Below are 17450 nucleotides of genomic sequence, written 5' to 3' on the forward strand. Positions count from 1 at the left end.
ACTGGAATACTGTTCGGTAATTGGGTCATATCTCGAGTTCTAGAAGTCCAAATGACCTCATTTTTTTTTCCTAGAAAGCTGAGTCAATTTCCTACAACTTTCATGTTTTCCAGAGGACCCAATTCGGATGGTAGCATTTTTGTTTTATTCAGACAAGAAGATAAGGATTTTCACCAAGTTAAAAGTTGGCCACCCACTCAACAATTAGTCATCAAATCAATAATTCCAAATTTTGGCCTATAAAAGGAAGTATTTGCCATGTATTTTGGAGCTTGGTTGTTTAGATCAAGTTCATGATCTTTATTTCTCTCTTTATATTTTTTTGTAATTCTTAAGTTTTGCTTTCATTAATATCTTGTTTATGCTTTTCATTTCCTTGCCTTTCCTTAGTTAACTTGTATCTTATTTATGTTCTTGTTTTGTTTATTTATGTTTCTTTTCTTCATTATGTTTAGCTAAGTTTATTATGTCAAGGTGAAAAGGTTACACTAATGGTGTAAGAATAAATATAGTGTAAACTCAACATGGATCTTAATGTTTAATATTAACATGTCTTATCTTTTTATCTTACTAATTCTTAATACCTTGCTTGTTAAATGGTTAATCTAGATTTGTGTTGTATAACACTTGGTACAACAAATGCTTGGCACTCTCATAGCCCAGCCGTATGGTATTACCTACACCTGGGCTATGAAAGGAACTTGATTTGTTGTTAACATCAGTTAACATCATGAATTCCTGACAATATTTAAAAGTTTGGTGTTATGTAAATAAGATAATTAATATGATCATGTTAATAATTTATAATGAGCTATTAATGACAAATCATCCGATTGGAACCTCTTCCGTGTGTGGTTTCCAAATTGAGTAATAAAAGTTTATACTATACTTGTTTGAAATACCATTGGTGGATCCTCTAACCTTGACATTTGTTTTTTATCATTGTTTAATCCTTACATTAATCTTTCATCTCAAAGTTTTCATTAATTTCTTCATTTTCTTCTTTTATTACTACTACTACTACTATTACTACTACTACTACTACTACTAGTATTATTATTATTATTATTTTTATTACTATTAATATTATTACTATTATTACTATTACTATTATTATTATTGTTGTTGTTGTTGTTGTTGTTGTTATTACTATTACTATTATTGCTATTATTGTTATTATTATTGTTATTGTTATTGTTATTGTTATTGTTATTGTTATTGTTGTTGTTGTTGTTGTTGTTGTTGTCTTGTTATTTATAATTTATACAATTAACCTCTCTGTGGTTTGACCCCGGTTTTGCTGGGTTATTTATTACTTCGACACTCCTGCACTTGAGAGAAGACATCAATCTTTTGGTCGTGTCACATTTGCATTAGGTTCTTCTTCTATAATTGGACATTAACTAGCATTACCTTGATTCATTCTCATTGCATCCATAATCATATTCCTATAAGGATTACTGTTGTCATTTACAACTCCATGCATATTGCTAGCATTAGAAGTTAACTTAATCATCCTTTCTATCATGCTCTCATTACGAACAAATAGTTCTCTGTGTTCATACCAACACATATAATCCTCCATGAACCCTTTGTGTAGAAGATGTATTGTTAGAACATCTAGATGCAAATACTTTTTTATTTTTACACTTCCTCCATAGACATTTAATACTGCCTCCACTAAAATTTCTCGGAATAAATGTTGATCCTCCTTATATATATATGCTCAACATCATTTATTCCCGAGGGCTTCCACTACTTACAGATAAATTTTTACAATACAAAATGCAGCAAATCAGTTAGCTCCTACAGATTCCACAAATTCCTTATGGAGCTCCTTTTGCTCTATAGCAGAACAAACCTACAAGAAGCAAACACTTTGAAGGCCCAGGATTTAGTGTCATATTCTTTTTACATTTAGAACCATAAACTATTTAATTATTGAACCATATTTAAAGCGAACAAAGAAAAGAAAAATACTGTGAGAATAAATGCCATCAAGAAAAGATGCGAGCTCGAAGTTCACCTTTAATCGGTGGTCAATGACCCCTATTATCCAAACAAAATAACATATAGACAGGTTATAACCTTGTGCTAAAATTTTGTTTTGGAGGCTCATACATGCCTTAATACCAATCGATATCAAGGAACGAAACAAGTTTTGTAAACCAAGGATCACAATATAAAAAACTGCATAAAAGTATTGATAGAGAGAAAGAATTTTAATAACTTTATTGCAGAAAACATGAATTTCAATTAATAGGAAATAAGTAGCCTCACACCACTCAAAAGAATCACTCCCATATTGATATCACACCAAACAAGAATTACAATTTCATAAACACACACTGCCAATTACAATCCTATTCTGCCATAAATATAGTCTCCTAAATAACAATTCTCTAAAAAGATAAACAATACATTAGATAAGGACAATGGTAATTATTTAACTTTTATTGCCACATGCAACTACAAGATAAACTTCAACCTATAATTCTTCTCTTTTGTCAACGTGTAACGTTGGAAAGGTGGCTTACATTGAGTGTTTTCATCCATCAGAACTTAACTTAATGAACCAGAATCAATGGCAATTGTCTGTTGCATGATGTTTCTATTGCCTGGTAACATTAAAATTGCATCAACTTCCCTACTTCTCAACGAATTTATTGAAGGTAACTCTGAAGTAAATGAGGATTGAGACGTTGGAGTTCATTTTGCTTAATTCAAACAACTTCAGATTAAGGCTTATATGCTCACTTCACTGAAAATTTATGATAGCCTTCTCTATGTGTGGACACAAACTGATGTGTTAATATGGAATCTACAACTTCAATAATAGGTTGAATATAAGGGACATTTGTTGGAGCAGTAGATTCCACTGAAGGTAAAGGATCATGATATTCTGTGAGGTCAATTACATTGAAGACAAGATTGAACTGGAACTTCGATGGTAGATCAATTAAATAGGCATTAGTACCAATTTGTTATGAACCTTGAATGGACCACCCCTTCTTGTATGAAGTTTGTCGTAAGTGCCAAGGAGAAACCTTTTTGGATGCAACCGAATTAATACAAGATCTCTTTTCTAAATTGTATATCTCATTTGTGCAAATTAGCGTGAGCAACATACTTGGTAGTTTGTTTTGCCATTTTACTCCTTACATTATCATGCAAAGAAGTCATGAATGCTACAAAATCTACCCCTGATTTACTGAGTTTTTGGGGTAATGGTAAAGGGATAACATCGAAAGGTGTTCTAGCTTGTAAACCATAGACAAATTTAAAAGGTGTGCAGCCCGTGATTCTGTTGATAGAGTTGTTGTATACAAACTTTAAATGAGGTAGAATTAAATCCTAGCTAACTCCATGTTCGTTGGTGAGGCATCTAAGTAGGTTGCTTAGACTTTTATTGATAATTTATGTCCGGTCATCAGTTTGTAGGTGAAATGCACTAGAAAAGAGGAGTTTTGTTCCTAGTTTAGCTCATTCTAAAAATAGCTGACAAACTTAACATCTCTATTAGAAATTATAAAAAGAGGGGGGTTGTAATCTAATGATTTCTTTTAGAAATAAAAAAGCTACATAAGAAGCATCAAAACTCTTTTTGCAGGGGAAAACATAACTTTTTTCATAGAAACATAGAGTATATATACGAAAGGGCTTCAAATCCCACATTAAAAATATATTATGTTATCCTTTTAAGTTAAAGTATTTAAACCAAAAGGTTTTTTTATCCCACATTGAAAAAACATGATTTTTTTCTTGGGAACATAAAGTATATATTAATGGGTTTCAAATCTCACATTGAAAAAACATAACTTTTTTCATGGGAACATAAAGTATATATATGAAAGGGTTTCAAATCCCACTTTGAAAATATACTATATTATCCTTTTAAGTTAAAGTATTGAAACTAAAAGGGTTTTTATCCCACATTGAAAAAACATGATTTTTTTTCTTGAGAACATAGAGTAATATATTAATGGGTTTCAAATCCCACATTGAAAAAACAAAACTTTTTTCATGGAAACATAGAGTACATATATGAAAGAGCTTCAAATCCTACATTGAAAAAAATATTATATTATCCTTTTAAATTGAAATATTTAAACCAAAAGGTTTTTTATCCTACATTGAAAAAACATGATTTTTTTCTTGGGAACATAGAGTATATATACAAAAGATGTTATCCTTTTAAGTTGAAGTATTTAAACTAAAAGGTTTTTTATCCCACATTGAAAAAATATGATTTTTCCTTGGGAACATAGAGTATTTATACTAATGGGTTTCAAATCTCACATTTGAAAGGAAAAAAAAAAACCGGGTCTCGCCTGGGTCATGGGTCGCCCTACTGGGTCGCCCGGGTTTGGCCGGGCTGTTGCCACATCCGATCTTTTATTAAACTCGGACCGGTCCATCCACCGGGTCGACCGGGTCCCAGGTCGACCCGCCGGACCAGGCCGGGTTTAATAACACTGTATAAATACTCTATGTTTATTTTCATGGCCATTCTTGTGCTTGATAAACAAACTAAATTGTTAAAGATAGCTAATCCACCGAGCATGCTTTATGTTTAACTTTTGCTGAGAATATAGGTATTCTAAGAAATCATGATTAGTAAATAAGATAAACTCACAATGAATAAGATGGTGCTGAAGTTATTGATAAATCTACGGTAAAAAATGGCTAGACCATGAAAGCTCCTGACTTTAAAGAAAGATTGCGGTTCTGGCAATTCTAAAATTGCTTTCACCTTCTCTAGATTAGCCTCAACACCTTATTGGGATATGATGAACCTTATAAAATTTACTTTGGTTTGAAGAAAAGAACACTTGTTGTAGTGGGCATAGAAGTGCTCTTGGCGAAGCATTTGTAGAATGTTTATCAGATGCTGAAAATGCTCCTCTATGTTTTGACTAAAGACAAGTATATCGTCAAAATACACAAGAATATACTTGCCTAAAATTGGTTTGAAAACTCGAGTCATCTCTCACATGAACGTGCTTGGTGTGTTTGTTAAGCCGAAAGGCATCACCAACCATTCATGCAAGTCTTTCTTGGTTTTAAAGGTTGTTTTCCATTCATCACCAGGTTTGATGTGGATTTGAGGATACCCACTATGCAGGTCTAGTTTTGAAAAGACTTTAGTATCACTAATTTGGTTTAGCATGTCATCCAATCTTGGAATCGAGAAACAATATTTGACTGTGATTTTATTGATTGCTCTGTTGTCGATACACATCTTGTAACTGCCATCTTTCTTTGGTGTCAGGAGAGCTAGTACAACACAAGTACTAAGACTCTCTGTAATGAATCCCTTGTCCACAAGTTCTTGCACCTGACGCTATAATTCTTCATGTTCTGCAGGGCTCATCCGATAATAGGGAAGGTTTGGTAAGGAAGATCCTGGCACCAAGTCAATAACATGCTGGACATCGCGTGGTGGTGGCAATTGTGATGGGAGTTCTTCTAGAAAAACATCTTTAAATTGTTGGAGAACCTGCTGAAGTGCTGTGGGTAAACCTTCATTCTTATCCTTTGTGTTTGTTGTTGTTGCCTTGCAAATAAACATGGAGAGGATGCCACTGATAGCCAATGTTTGCTGAAACTCTTGCGGAGTAATGAGCAAAGTTGACTTCTGTCGGAACTCTTTAATTGGTAAGGGTTCCAAAACTAATCTCTTATTCTTGATCAACAAGGAATAAATGTTGCTACTTCCATCATAATTCACTCTACGATCATAAAGCCACTATTTGCCTAATAGTAAATGACAGACTATCATAGGGAGTATGTCACACCAGACCTCATCTTGAAAATGATTTTCCAAAGAAAAGGATGACAAGCATCGGTGTTGAACCATGACTGAATGGTTGTCTGTAATCCAGCCCACTTTGTATGGATTTGAGTGCTGCTCCATTGGCAAATTTAACTTCTCAATAGTTTTTGATGAGATGACATTAAGGCCACTCACGTTATCTATAATTGTATTGAGGGACTTGTCTTTGTGAGAAACTCTAGTATAGAATATACTAGTCCTCCTCTAGTCTTCCTCTTGGTGCACTTCAGTTGCTACATGACTGGAAAGCATACAATGAATTACTCAAAGAGATAATTCTGACGCTCGTACCCTTTCTTCTTCAATATCCTCAATGCTTTCCTCTTCTTCTTCCTGTTCTTCCATCGTTGAATTTATGATGTAGAACAAGTAGCGGAAGCTTACATGCTGAAGAGAGATCACCCGAAATTCAAAGGCAATTGAATTTCGGCAACTGGGCAGCCGGGGCGTCGAAAGTCGGAATGCCGCGAAACTCACCGGGTCAATGCGTTTCGACGTTTGGAGTCAAAGTCAGCGGCTTTGCCCCTGATGTCCAACAATTTTGGTCAAATTCCATCGTTTCGGTCCCGAAATCGTCATTTTTGCCATTTTAGGAAAGTTTTGTTTTAGCCATAACTTTTGATTTTCAAGTCCGAATTGACTTCCGTCAATTCCTACTTGCTCAGGATTTATAGGCCTTTCATATTCTGCATTTATCTCAAATTTGCCATTTATGGTAAATTTAATGTTTTATGTCGTTTCCTTATCCGTCATGAGTTTAGGTTAGGGTTTTGCTTTAAATATCAATGTCTTACTTAATTATTATTGAATAAAACTCTTTGAGTTCCTGAGAGTTTCTCTCGTTTTTAGACAAATTTACGGAATATTGACGTTGGTCGTATTCCTTCGCCGTTTACTGCTGCGTCAATTTATCAGTTCCGAAGTGATTTCAGATGCATGCATCACCTTCTTTTCTCTTGTTGGGATATAGTCCTGCAAAATGCCCGAAGCCTTTGCATTTATAACATTGCGGCTTTGTAGTTCCTAACCTTGATCTATTTTGTTCACCATAGGCGGCTGCAGCCTTTGGTGGGTTGGTGGTAGTCTTCTGAAGTTGCTGACGAGTAATGGGCTGCTTCATATTGCGTCATTGTTTGGTGGAAATGGTTGCAGTCGTTCTTCTGTTGCCTTTCAAATTGTAACGCTAACTAGTAAGCTTCATCAACAGAAAATAATTTGGTTGTAATCATATTTCTCCTAATGTTTGTACGTAATCCTATGAGATACCCAACAAGGGATTGTTGATCTGTTTCCACAACTTGGCTTCTTACAGACAAGTCATGAAATGTTTCAGTGTATTGATCCATAGTTGTGTTTAAGCCTTGTGCCCATCGTAACATGTCTTCATAGACAAGTTGTTCATAATTGGCAGGTAAACACTTGACTTCCAACTATGCCTTCATCTATGCCCAGTCTTGAATAGGAGGTTGTCGAGTGCGTCTCAGATGCTCCTCAACGTTGCCCCACCAGGCACGAGTAGGTCCGTTCAATTTCAGCTTTACGAATCTTACCTTCCTATCTTCAAACACTGTAAATCATTCGAAATAATCTTACAGAGACATTAGCCAATCCTGAAAAGCATCAGTATTCAATCTCCCAATGAAATCAAATACTTCCCACTTTCAATCAATTAATGATTTCATCTGAACTTCTGCCATTTTTTTTTATTTTTATAGCCGCCCAGATGTTCTCCCAATCCTTCATCCTCTATTGTCACATTTCCCTTCATGATTCCGACCAATATGGCCCCTTCTGTTCTCTGTAGTGTTACTCCTCTCTTCAATGTTATTTAACCGACCAACAATGGTTCCCAAAGTCTGAGTCATCACTTCCATCTACTGCTGTAACTGGTGTGACAAGGAAGTAAAATCATGTTATAAAGCTGTTTGTTGTGGGGATTTAAAATAGGTTGTGGAGATGTTTGGTTCAAATTGGTTTGGTCCGGTAAACCCTGATTGGTGGGATTACAAGAATTTCCACTGCGGGTACCAGGCATAGGGAGAACAACAAATCATCGCCAGCTCTTATACCAATTAATGCCAAATGATATCAAGGAAGGAAACAAGCTTTGCAAACCAAGGAACACAATACAAAAGAGAGCAGAAAAGTATTGATAGAGGGAAATAATTCTGATAACTTCATTGCAGAAAAAAAGAATTACAAGGAATGTAACTAAAAGAGCAAATACCATAAGCGCTATTTCCTCCTACTTTTGAATGCATATTATATGACCTGGCAGCAAGATATACCTGTAATTTTCGCTGATTCCTTATTGATTCTTGTTGTTCCCTGACCTTTATCTCATACCTGTCACAAGGTTGATGGATTACCATAACCAGAAAAGAAGCACAAATACAGCTGAAGGGCTATGGTTGAATGGATTACCTTAAACAAAAAAGTTCTGATTTTTTGAAAGTATGATAAAAAAAATTTCTTGCCTAGAATAAAAATATACCTTAAAAAAACAAAATCTAAATAGATTATGACAGTAAAAAAGTCAATAGATTCAAAAAATAGACACAAGCACACGGGCCTGGTTAATTTAAATCACAATGTAAACTTATGATCAACTCGTGAGATTACGCTATCTTCACATACAACAAATTGACAAAAATAAAAGAACTACATCTTCAAAAAAGATAATATTAAATGATGAAATTTTAAAAAAAAATTGATTAAAAAAATAGATAGATGTCAATCCGGTTTAATATCTCACACTTGTTACTCGGCTCATGAAACTAAGATAACTGTATTAGAAGATATTATGATTCAAACTACAAACCAATGAAATACTAAAAGATGAAATCATAAAAAGCAAATTTATTCAAAAAAATAAAAAGAAAAAAAAACAATTGAAAGGATGAGGAAAAAACTCAACATAAAAAAATAAATAAAATGACGAGGGATGAAATTGAATAATAAAAGTCAATTAGGAAAAATGATATTAAAAAATAGCAATTAAGAATGAGGACCGAATCTGAAACAAAAATCAAATTAAATAAAATTTTAATAGATGAAATTGTAAATAAAAAAATAGTAATTAAAAAAATAAGAAGAAAATTTGATACAAAAATTAAATCAAATTAAATTTCAACGGATGAAATTGAAAAAAAGTAACAATTAAAAAAATAAAAGCCAAATTTGATGTAAAAATCAAATTAAACCTAATATCAAGGGATGCAATTTAAAAGAAAAATTAACTAAAAAATGAGTTAAAACAATCAAAAATTAATTAAAAGAATGAAGGTTATAACTAAAGTAAAAAAAAAATGGGACGACACATTTCAATTTTTGCTTGGTCACGCATCCTGAGGCCATAAGAGAGAAAAGAGAGGGTAAGAAAAAACCCAACGGCCACCAAACCACGAAGAATCATGATACACATGTTAGCTCAACGAAAACAGTGTAACTTTACAATGCAGGTGGCTTGATCCTTAAGCGGTTTTGGTCACCAAAGTTGGGATTACACACTACTTGAATACAATGGCTCTCCCTTATGTGTAGGCGTGTTTTCTTCAAATGCTTGACACTTTTTTTTATTTTTATACCACCAAAAAGGTCAAATTAACTTTCATTCACATTTTATATAACAAAAAACTATATGGTAAAAAGTCCAAAAAGCCCTTAATAGTAGTTTAAAATTTATTTTTTTTATCGTAAGGGTATGGTAGTAATGATACTGTGTACAAAAAATGAATTGATAAAAAAACTATTCCTAGTTTCAAAAAATCTTTCCATGGAAGTTATTTTTCCACTTTCTTTTAAGGGCATTATAGTATTTTCATTATTTATTTATTTTTTGTGAAAAGACTAATAAGACCAACCAAAATCAACAATAACCAATGTATTTATGTAAAAAGACCATCCTACACCCAAAATCATGGCTAATGTTTTTTAAATGAAAGGGCAAAGTGATCATTTCACTATAACAATTCGTAATAATATATGTCTACTACTATAATTTGATTACTGCTAAAGTTGAAAAGTCATACCCTATATAATTTTTGTTAATGATCCTTCTTTAACTCTAAATGCTATCATATCCTTTTAAAGATATAAACCTCATTCACTTAAGTGAAAATTTCAAATATTAAAAGACTAATTTTTTACATGATATGAAATCTGGTTTATTAAACCAAGGCCATCTACAAAGAAATTAAAAGGTTTGGAATTCATTATTCAATTATTGCAGGCCAAGTCTAAGTATATCATGGATTACACTATTCAATCCATAGTTCAATTGTTAAGTGGGAAAAAATATATGTTATGCCTTGATTTTTATGATTTTTTTTTATATATTTAGTCAATGTAGTTTTAGGTTTTATACTTTGATTAAAAAATTTTTTTTTTTTTGTATTTTAATCTATGAATATTGAAAAAAAAGAGAGAAAATCATTAGAACAAAAAAGGAACAATAATGGTTTTGACTTATCACAAAAATAGAGTGGTGTTTGTATCAATGGATTTGCCTTGGATAAGAGAGTTTTATGAATATGGATCGAAGCATTAATCTTATTGGAAAAGGTAAATTGGGGTTAAAAAATTCTTTTTTAATTTGGTTGGATTTTTAGTTTATAGACTGATTGTTGGGTATTTTGGAGTTGTTAATGGAAGTTATTGAGATTTATAAGATGTTTTTAGGTGAAAATATTTTTAAGAAGAAGAGGGGATTTAAGTTTAAAAAATATATATTTTCACTTCATAATTTAAATAATTAAAATTCCTTAAAATATTTATTAACATTAAATAAAATGAGTTTTGAGAGTTGCTCAATAACATCGCGTGGGCAAAAAAGAATAGTGAATAGCTTAATAGTTGAAACTAGATTTTTGCCTACAACATATTATTGTTTGTGTTACGCTACTGGTTGGATTAATTTTTTATGTAAAAAAATATTTAGGTGTTAATGTGGTTTTTAGTAAAAAAAAAAATAAAAATAAAACTATATGGGCATTGACCTAATTTGATCTGTCAATTTTACAGATTTAAAAATAACTCGAACGATCGATAAAAATATAGTTTGAATTAAAAAAACCAAGACAACATTTTTTTTTTAAAAAAAATATTCAAATAAAATTTACTGCCTGGGTTATGAGATCCTAATAACCCTATAGAAATAAAAAAAAATTAAATTCAATTCTTAATCAACCTAATGTTGAATAATAAAATTGAAAATAAAATTCTACTAAAAAAATTAGTTAAGTCAACACGGGTTAACTTATTAAACATGAGTCATAAGACTAGGATAACTCCATAATAAACAAATCATCAAAATTAATTATGTAACTCAATTCTCAATAAACTCAATGTTGAAGGGTGAAATTAAAAAAGAAAACAACAAATTACTCGAGTCAACTTGAGAAAACCGACCAAACCCTTGAATCGGGTCATAAGATCGAGATAACTTCATAAAATACAAACCAAAATAAATTATGAAGTATAATTTTTAATCAACTTAATATTGAAGAATATAATTTAAAAGAAATCAACAAAAAAAGACAAAAAAAAATGAGGCAACTGACCTTACTTCGCGACTTGGATTATAAGAACGTGATAATTCTATAGAAAAAAAATAAAGAAAATATAAATTTTAATTGTCAATCAACCTAATTTTGAAGGTTAAACTAAAAAAAAAAAAAGTAAAAAATGACCCGAATCAACCAAGGGTTAACTTGTAAAACCTGGGTCAGATAATCATAATAACTTCATAGAAAAAAAAAAAAATATTTTAAAGTCAGATTTTCAATGAACCTAATGTTGAAAGATGAAACTAAAAAACATAAACAAAAAAATGACCCAAGTTAACAAAATTAAGTTGTTAAACTTGCGACCCGAGTCATAAGATCGAGATAACTCTATAGAAAGCAAATTAAAAAAAAATTATAAAGTCCGATTCTCAATGAACCCAATGTTGAAGGATGGAATTAAAAAGTATAATTAAAAAAATTTAAAAAAATAACCTGAGTCAGCACAGATAACCTGCAAAAGTCCCGACTTGGATTATGAGATTGTGATAACTTCATAGAAAGCAAATTAAAATAAATTATGAAACTCTATATCTAGTAAACCCAACGCTAAAGGATGGGATTAAAAATAAATAAATTAAATAAGAAAAAGTCCTTAAAATTGTGAAAAGTTCTTTGCTTTTCACTGTGCATTATTATAGTGTAAAGCCAAACTATTTTAGAATATGTTAATAAAGACTCAAACATTCTACATATTACCTGAGGGCAAGTTTGATAATTAGTTCTTCAAGCAGCCGTCTCATTATTTGTTTTTTAAAGAAATACACGTCTATTTATTTATTCATTTATCCAGGACTGCTATAGAAATAATTAGTGTCATCATGAAGAGACAATATTAGTGGCCTTTTTCCAAACACGACTGAAAGCTTTTGTGCCGTGAATAAAATGAATAAAATAAAGAGGAACTTTAAATGAAAGTGCAACTTTGAGGAATAGTATAAAAATCATGCCACAGTATTCCATGGCCAGAAATATGCGAGCCTTCTTCTGCTTGTCATTTCTTGATCCAATTTAGACAAATTAATCCCAAATTTTAGGTAAGATGTAGTATACTACTGCTGGGTTCATGCTAAAATCCAAACTTCTCTATAGAATTTTAGGTAAGATATAGTATACACAACATTAAGATGCTGACTGTCTCCGTGAAGGGGAAAAAAAGTAGGACAAAAACAAAAGGGAAAAGATAGTCGAGCCTACTTTTTGTGTCTTCAAAAACATGCGAGGAAGGAGGAATGAACATAGAATTGAGCACTGTTTTAAATCCCACCTCGACCCCATTTGATGTAGCACTCATGGGACCTGGAATTTAGGTGAAGCTGAGTTTTTTGAAAAAATATAAAAAAATAATTAAATGGGACAAAAACTTGAGTTGATTTTTAATTCAGTTAACTTGATAAAAAAATTAGTTAAAATCAAATCAAAACCTATTATCTTTTTTTAAATAATAAAAATTTATATTTATATAAATTAAAAAATTAAATTAACCTGAATTAATAAGATTAACTATGTTATTTTTTAACCTAAAACTAGCCCTGAAAATTAGTATATTATAGAAAAAAAAAAAAAATAGAGTTTATAGACGATATTTTAACAACTAGAATAGTGGATCATCATTACCACCAGGTCGTGCAATCTTAAGTAATGATTAATCCAACAGTCATTAGAAGTTCATACATAACTACAGTAGATGTTCTTACCGACACAAATATAATTCAAGCTAATGTTTTGTATAAAATTATACATGTGATATTTTAAAATATTTTAAAATTATTTTATTATTATTATTTATTTATGTATATAAGTGGTGTCTTAGTAATGTTATTATATATATATATATATATATATATATATATATATATTTGGAAGCTCTTTTGTTAAGTGATAGAAATTTACATTTTATAAAATATAATCTACTTATTTTTTGAGGTTCTTGTTAAGTGAAATTTTTGAACTATTGCTTAACCGGCTCTTAAGCTCTAGCCTGCTCTAATATTAACTTGAGTAAAATAAAAATAAAAGCTACAAAAAAATTTTGAAATAAAAAAATGTGTTAAAAATATAATGGTAATAATTAGCTTTTTTAAAGCTATCAATATTATAATGAGATGTACTGGGTTTTATCTACAAAAGTAATCCGCTTAAAGAAAGAGGCAGTATTCAAAACTTATGAAAAAGGAAGAGGGTTTATACGTTTCGTATACATATCGGTTCTCTTACTCCTATTTGACATGTGATATGGTGTCATCATTTAACAACTCATGTTCTCTGTATCTGGTATTGTTGTAATTTTTATAGTTATAATTTATTTATTTATTTTTATAAAATGCATTTTTAATTAAGGTTAATTTAGTATTTATATATGTTTTAGTTAAAACTGTTGTTAAAATTTAGATTAAACAAAAAATATTTTAATGTGTTTGGTTAAAAATACTTTTCAAATTGAAGTTATAAAATAATTAAAAAAAGATATATATATATATATATATATATATATATTAATTTAATGGTTTTTAATATAAGTATTGTAGATTTAACTATTGTTATTACATCATGAAACAGATGCTACGTCATCAAGCGATCTCCTTCTAATTTATGTAGTGTCATTAAATAATGTTAAACACTAGTTTTTTTAAATAAAACACAATTAAGAATAAAAATAAAAATTAAATTTTTTTTATTGGGTCGAACTTGATTCAATGCATTTAGCTTTGGACCAGACCCGATCCAGCTGGAACAGTGGAGAGAGGCTATGTTTATAAATAGGAAACTTTCGCATTGAAAATCATGTAGTTTCTGCTTCAGCAAAATTGAGTTTTGAATGCAAATAATGGTGGGGTTCATGCATGAAAATTCTAGCTCATTTTGTAACCAAACGATATGTTGCAACTGTTAAATAAAAACGTTGCCACAAACGTTGAGCCAAATGGGCTCTAAATTCCTTTACATATAGCTCTTTGTTTTGATTTATTAAGGCAATGAATGCTTCCTATGATACCAAAATATTTTTGTTTTAATGACTTTTTTATTTTTTATGTTACTTGTATATATATAGCAATGACAATAACAAAAAATAATAACATTTTATTTTTTGCAAGAATAGTTGTTGTTGCAATTCAAGAGAAATAGATAAAGATTGGAAATAATGAGTTTCTACATGCTGAACAAGAAAAATGAGAATTACATAAGGATATAACTTGATAAATAGAGCTAAACTTTGATACTAACTGATGAGAACTTCATGATCACATAACCCACATCCAAGAAAGAAAAATCTCAGAAAGTTAAAGAATCAGGTTTAATAGAAGTATAATACCAAGATTACCTGAACTAAAAATTTCAACACTATTGGAATGGATCCTAACCGAACAAATACCAATTCGTGAATGAAAGGTATAAAAAAGATGTTATGGAAACAATTGTTCTTTGATAAGTCAAATCAGTTCTAGAGATCCAAAAAATACGAGAATACTACACAAGCAATTTTATTCTCAAATCAAAGTTTGTAAAAAAAAAAACCCTAATACAAGCTATAAAACAAGATCTAAATAGAACCTTAGTAGCTTAGGGATCTTATTTCAAGACCTTTTTGATGTTCGATTGACTTGAAATTTTAACCGCTTATAAAACAAGATCTCTGAAAATTTCTAGTAAAAGTTCAGCGTAATTCACCAATCAAAACAAAACATATAATTGTTATTGTAAACCTATGCAATAGCAAAAAAAAATAATCATGCCCATTAGTTTCCTTATAGAATATGAAAACTCCTAAAATATTCTTATAATGTTAGGATTAATTGTTTAAACAAGGCTACCATCATAAAGACAACATTATGTCCATGTTGTGGAAGAATTGGGCCCTTCCTACACTTGGGTTACATTGATCATAGGCTGACCCATATGTGTTCTAGTCTCTTTAAAGTCAATCTTGGTCCAAATATGCTAAATAAGCTTATTTAGTGCCTCTATTAATTTATGGGTCCTTGTGATTGACTCAAATTACATTCTTTATAATAACATCAATTTACACGATATTCCATGTATATATGTATTGTATTATCATTGAAAGTACAATAATATTTTTTTCAATCTCTACCATAAATTCAACAGAGTTTCCTTTAATTTTTCAATATCAAGTTATTGATTCAACCAATTTTCATAACTTGAAAATAAAAATTTCAATATTTTCCCATTATTTAGGACTTCCTTATTTATATTAAAGCTAACATAAGAAAACTTGGCCTTTTTATTCAATATTTACTCAAATGAATCAATTATTATATTATTCAAGAAATATTACAAACAATGAGATATTAATTTAATTACAACATAATTCAAGACAAATATTCATTTTAAAGCAATTAAATCTAAAAATGAGCCCACATAATTACAATCATATGTTTTCAAAAGAAAACTAATTTAAATACATTATTCATACTTAATTTAGATTTATATACTAATACAACCAAAAGCTTGATGTCTTCTCCTAAGTGCAAGAGTGTTGAAGTAATAAATAACCCGGCAAGACTGGGGTCGAACCACAAGAAGATCAACTATATAAATTATAAATAACAACAACACAACAACAACAACAACAACAACAATAATAATAATACCAATACTAATACTAATAATAACAATAGTAGTAGTAGTAGTAGTAGTAGTAGTAGTAGTAGTAGTAATAAAGAGAGCTTTGAGATGTAAGATTGGTGTAAGGATTAAACAATAATAAAAACAAATGTCAAGGTTAGAGGATTCACTAATGGTACTTCAAACAAGTATAATATAAACTCTTATTACTCAACTAGAAACCACACACAAAGGAGGTTCCAATCAGATTATAATTGTTAACATGATTACATTAATTATCTTATTCGAGTAATGCCAATACTTGTAAATATTATCAGGTATTCATGGTAATAACTTATGTTAACAACAAATCAAGTTCTTTTCATAGCACAAGTGTAGCTTATACCATACGGTTGGGCTATGAAAGTGCCAAGTATTTTTTATACCAAGGGTTGTTTAACACAAATCTAGATTAACCATTTAACAAGCAAGGTATTAAGAGTGAGCAAGATAATAAATATAAAACATGTTACTATCAAGTATTAAAGTCCATGTTGAGTTTATTCTATACTTTTTTTTTACACCATTAGTGTAACCTTTTAACCTTGACATAATAGATTTAGCTAAACATAATGAAAGAAAGAAACATAAATAAACAAGATAAGAACATAATTATACAAATAAAGGAAAGGAAATGAAAAGCATAAGCAAGAGAATAATATAACAACAAATAAAACTTAAACATTACAAAATACAAAGAAAGAGATCAAGAGCATGATCTTGATCTGAACACTAAGATGCCTAAATGCATGACAAATGCCTCCTTTTATAGGCCAAAATTTGGAACTATTGATTTGATGAATAATTGTTGAGTTGGTGGCCACATCTTGACTTGGTGAAAATCCTTATCTTCTTGTTTGAATAAAACGTCATTGCTAACATCAGAACTAGAACCACTTGTACTCATGAAAGTTCTAGGAAATTCTCTTAGCCTCCAGGAAAAAAAAGAGGTCATTTGGACTTCTGGAACTCAAGATATGGGTTGAACACTGAATAGTGTCCAGCTTGCAGGATAGATTCGGACTTCTTCGTTGTTGCTATAATTTGGACTTGAAAATGGCTTTTTTAAATCTTGAAATCCACATGAAAGTTGTAGGCTTATGTTTTGCCGAATTTGTGTAAACATTTGAGGTTATTTGGACATCTAGAACTTGAGATATGACCCAATTACCGAACAGTGTTCCAGTTTGGACTGCTCCAACATCTTTTTTCTAAGCTTCACCCTCTCTTTATCTTCACAATTTCAGTAGTTGAATTCATCAATCAATCATTTTATTTATGTGATAGGCATGTATTTAAGATGAACATTTACCATATATTAAGGCATTTTATAGTATCAAACTTGTTATTATAAAACATGCTTTAGTTAAGGAGTTATTGATACTTCAAATGCAAAATGATGATATAAAACCTTGATAAACATG

The sequence above is a fragment of the Populus alba genome, chromosome 2, assembly GCF_005239225.2.
Source record: "Populus alba chromosome 2, ASM523922v2, whole genome shotgun sequence".
NCBI lineage: Eukaryota > Viridiplantae > Streptophyta > Magnoliopsida > Malpighiales > Salicaceae > Populus > Populus alba.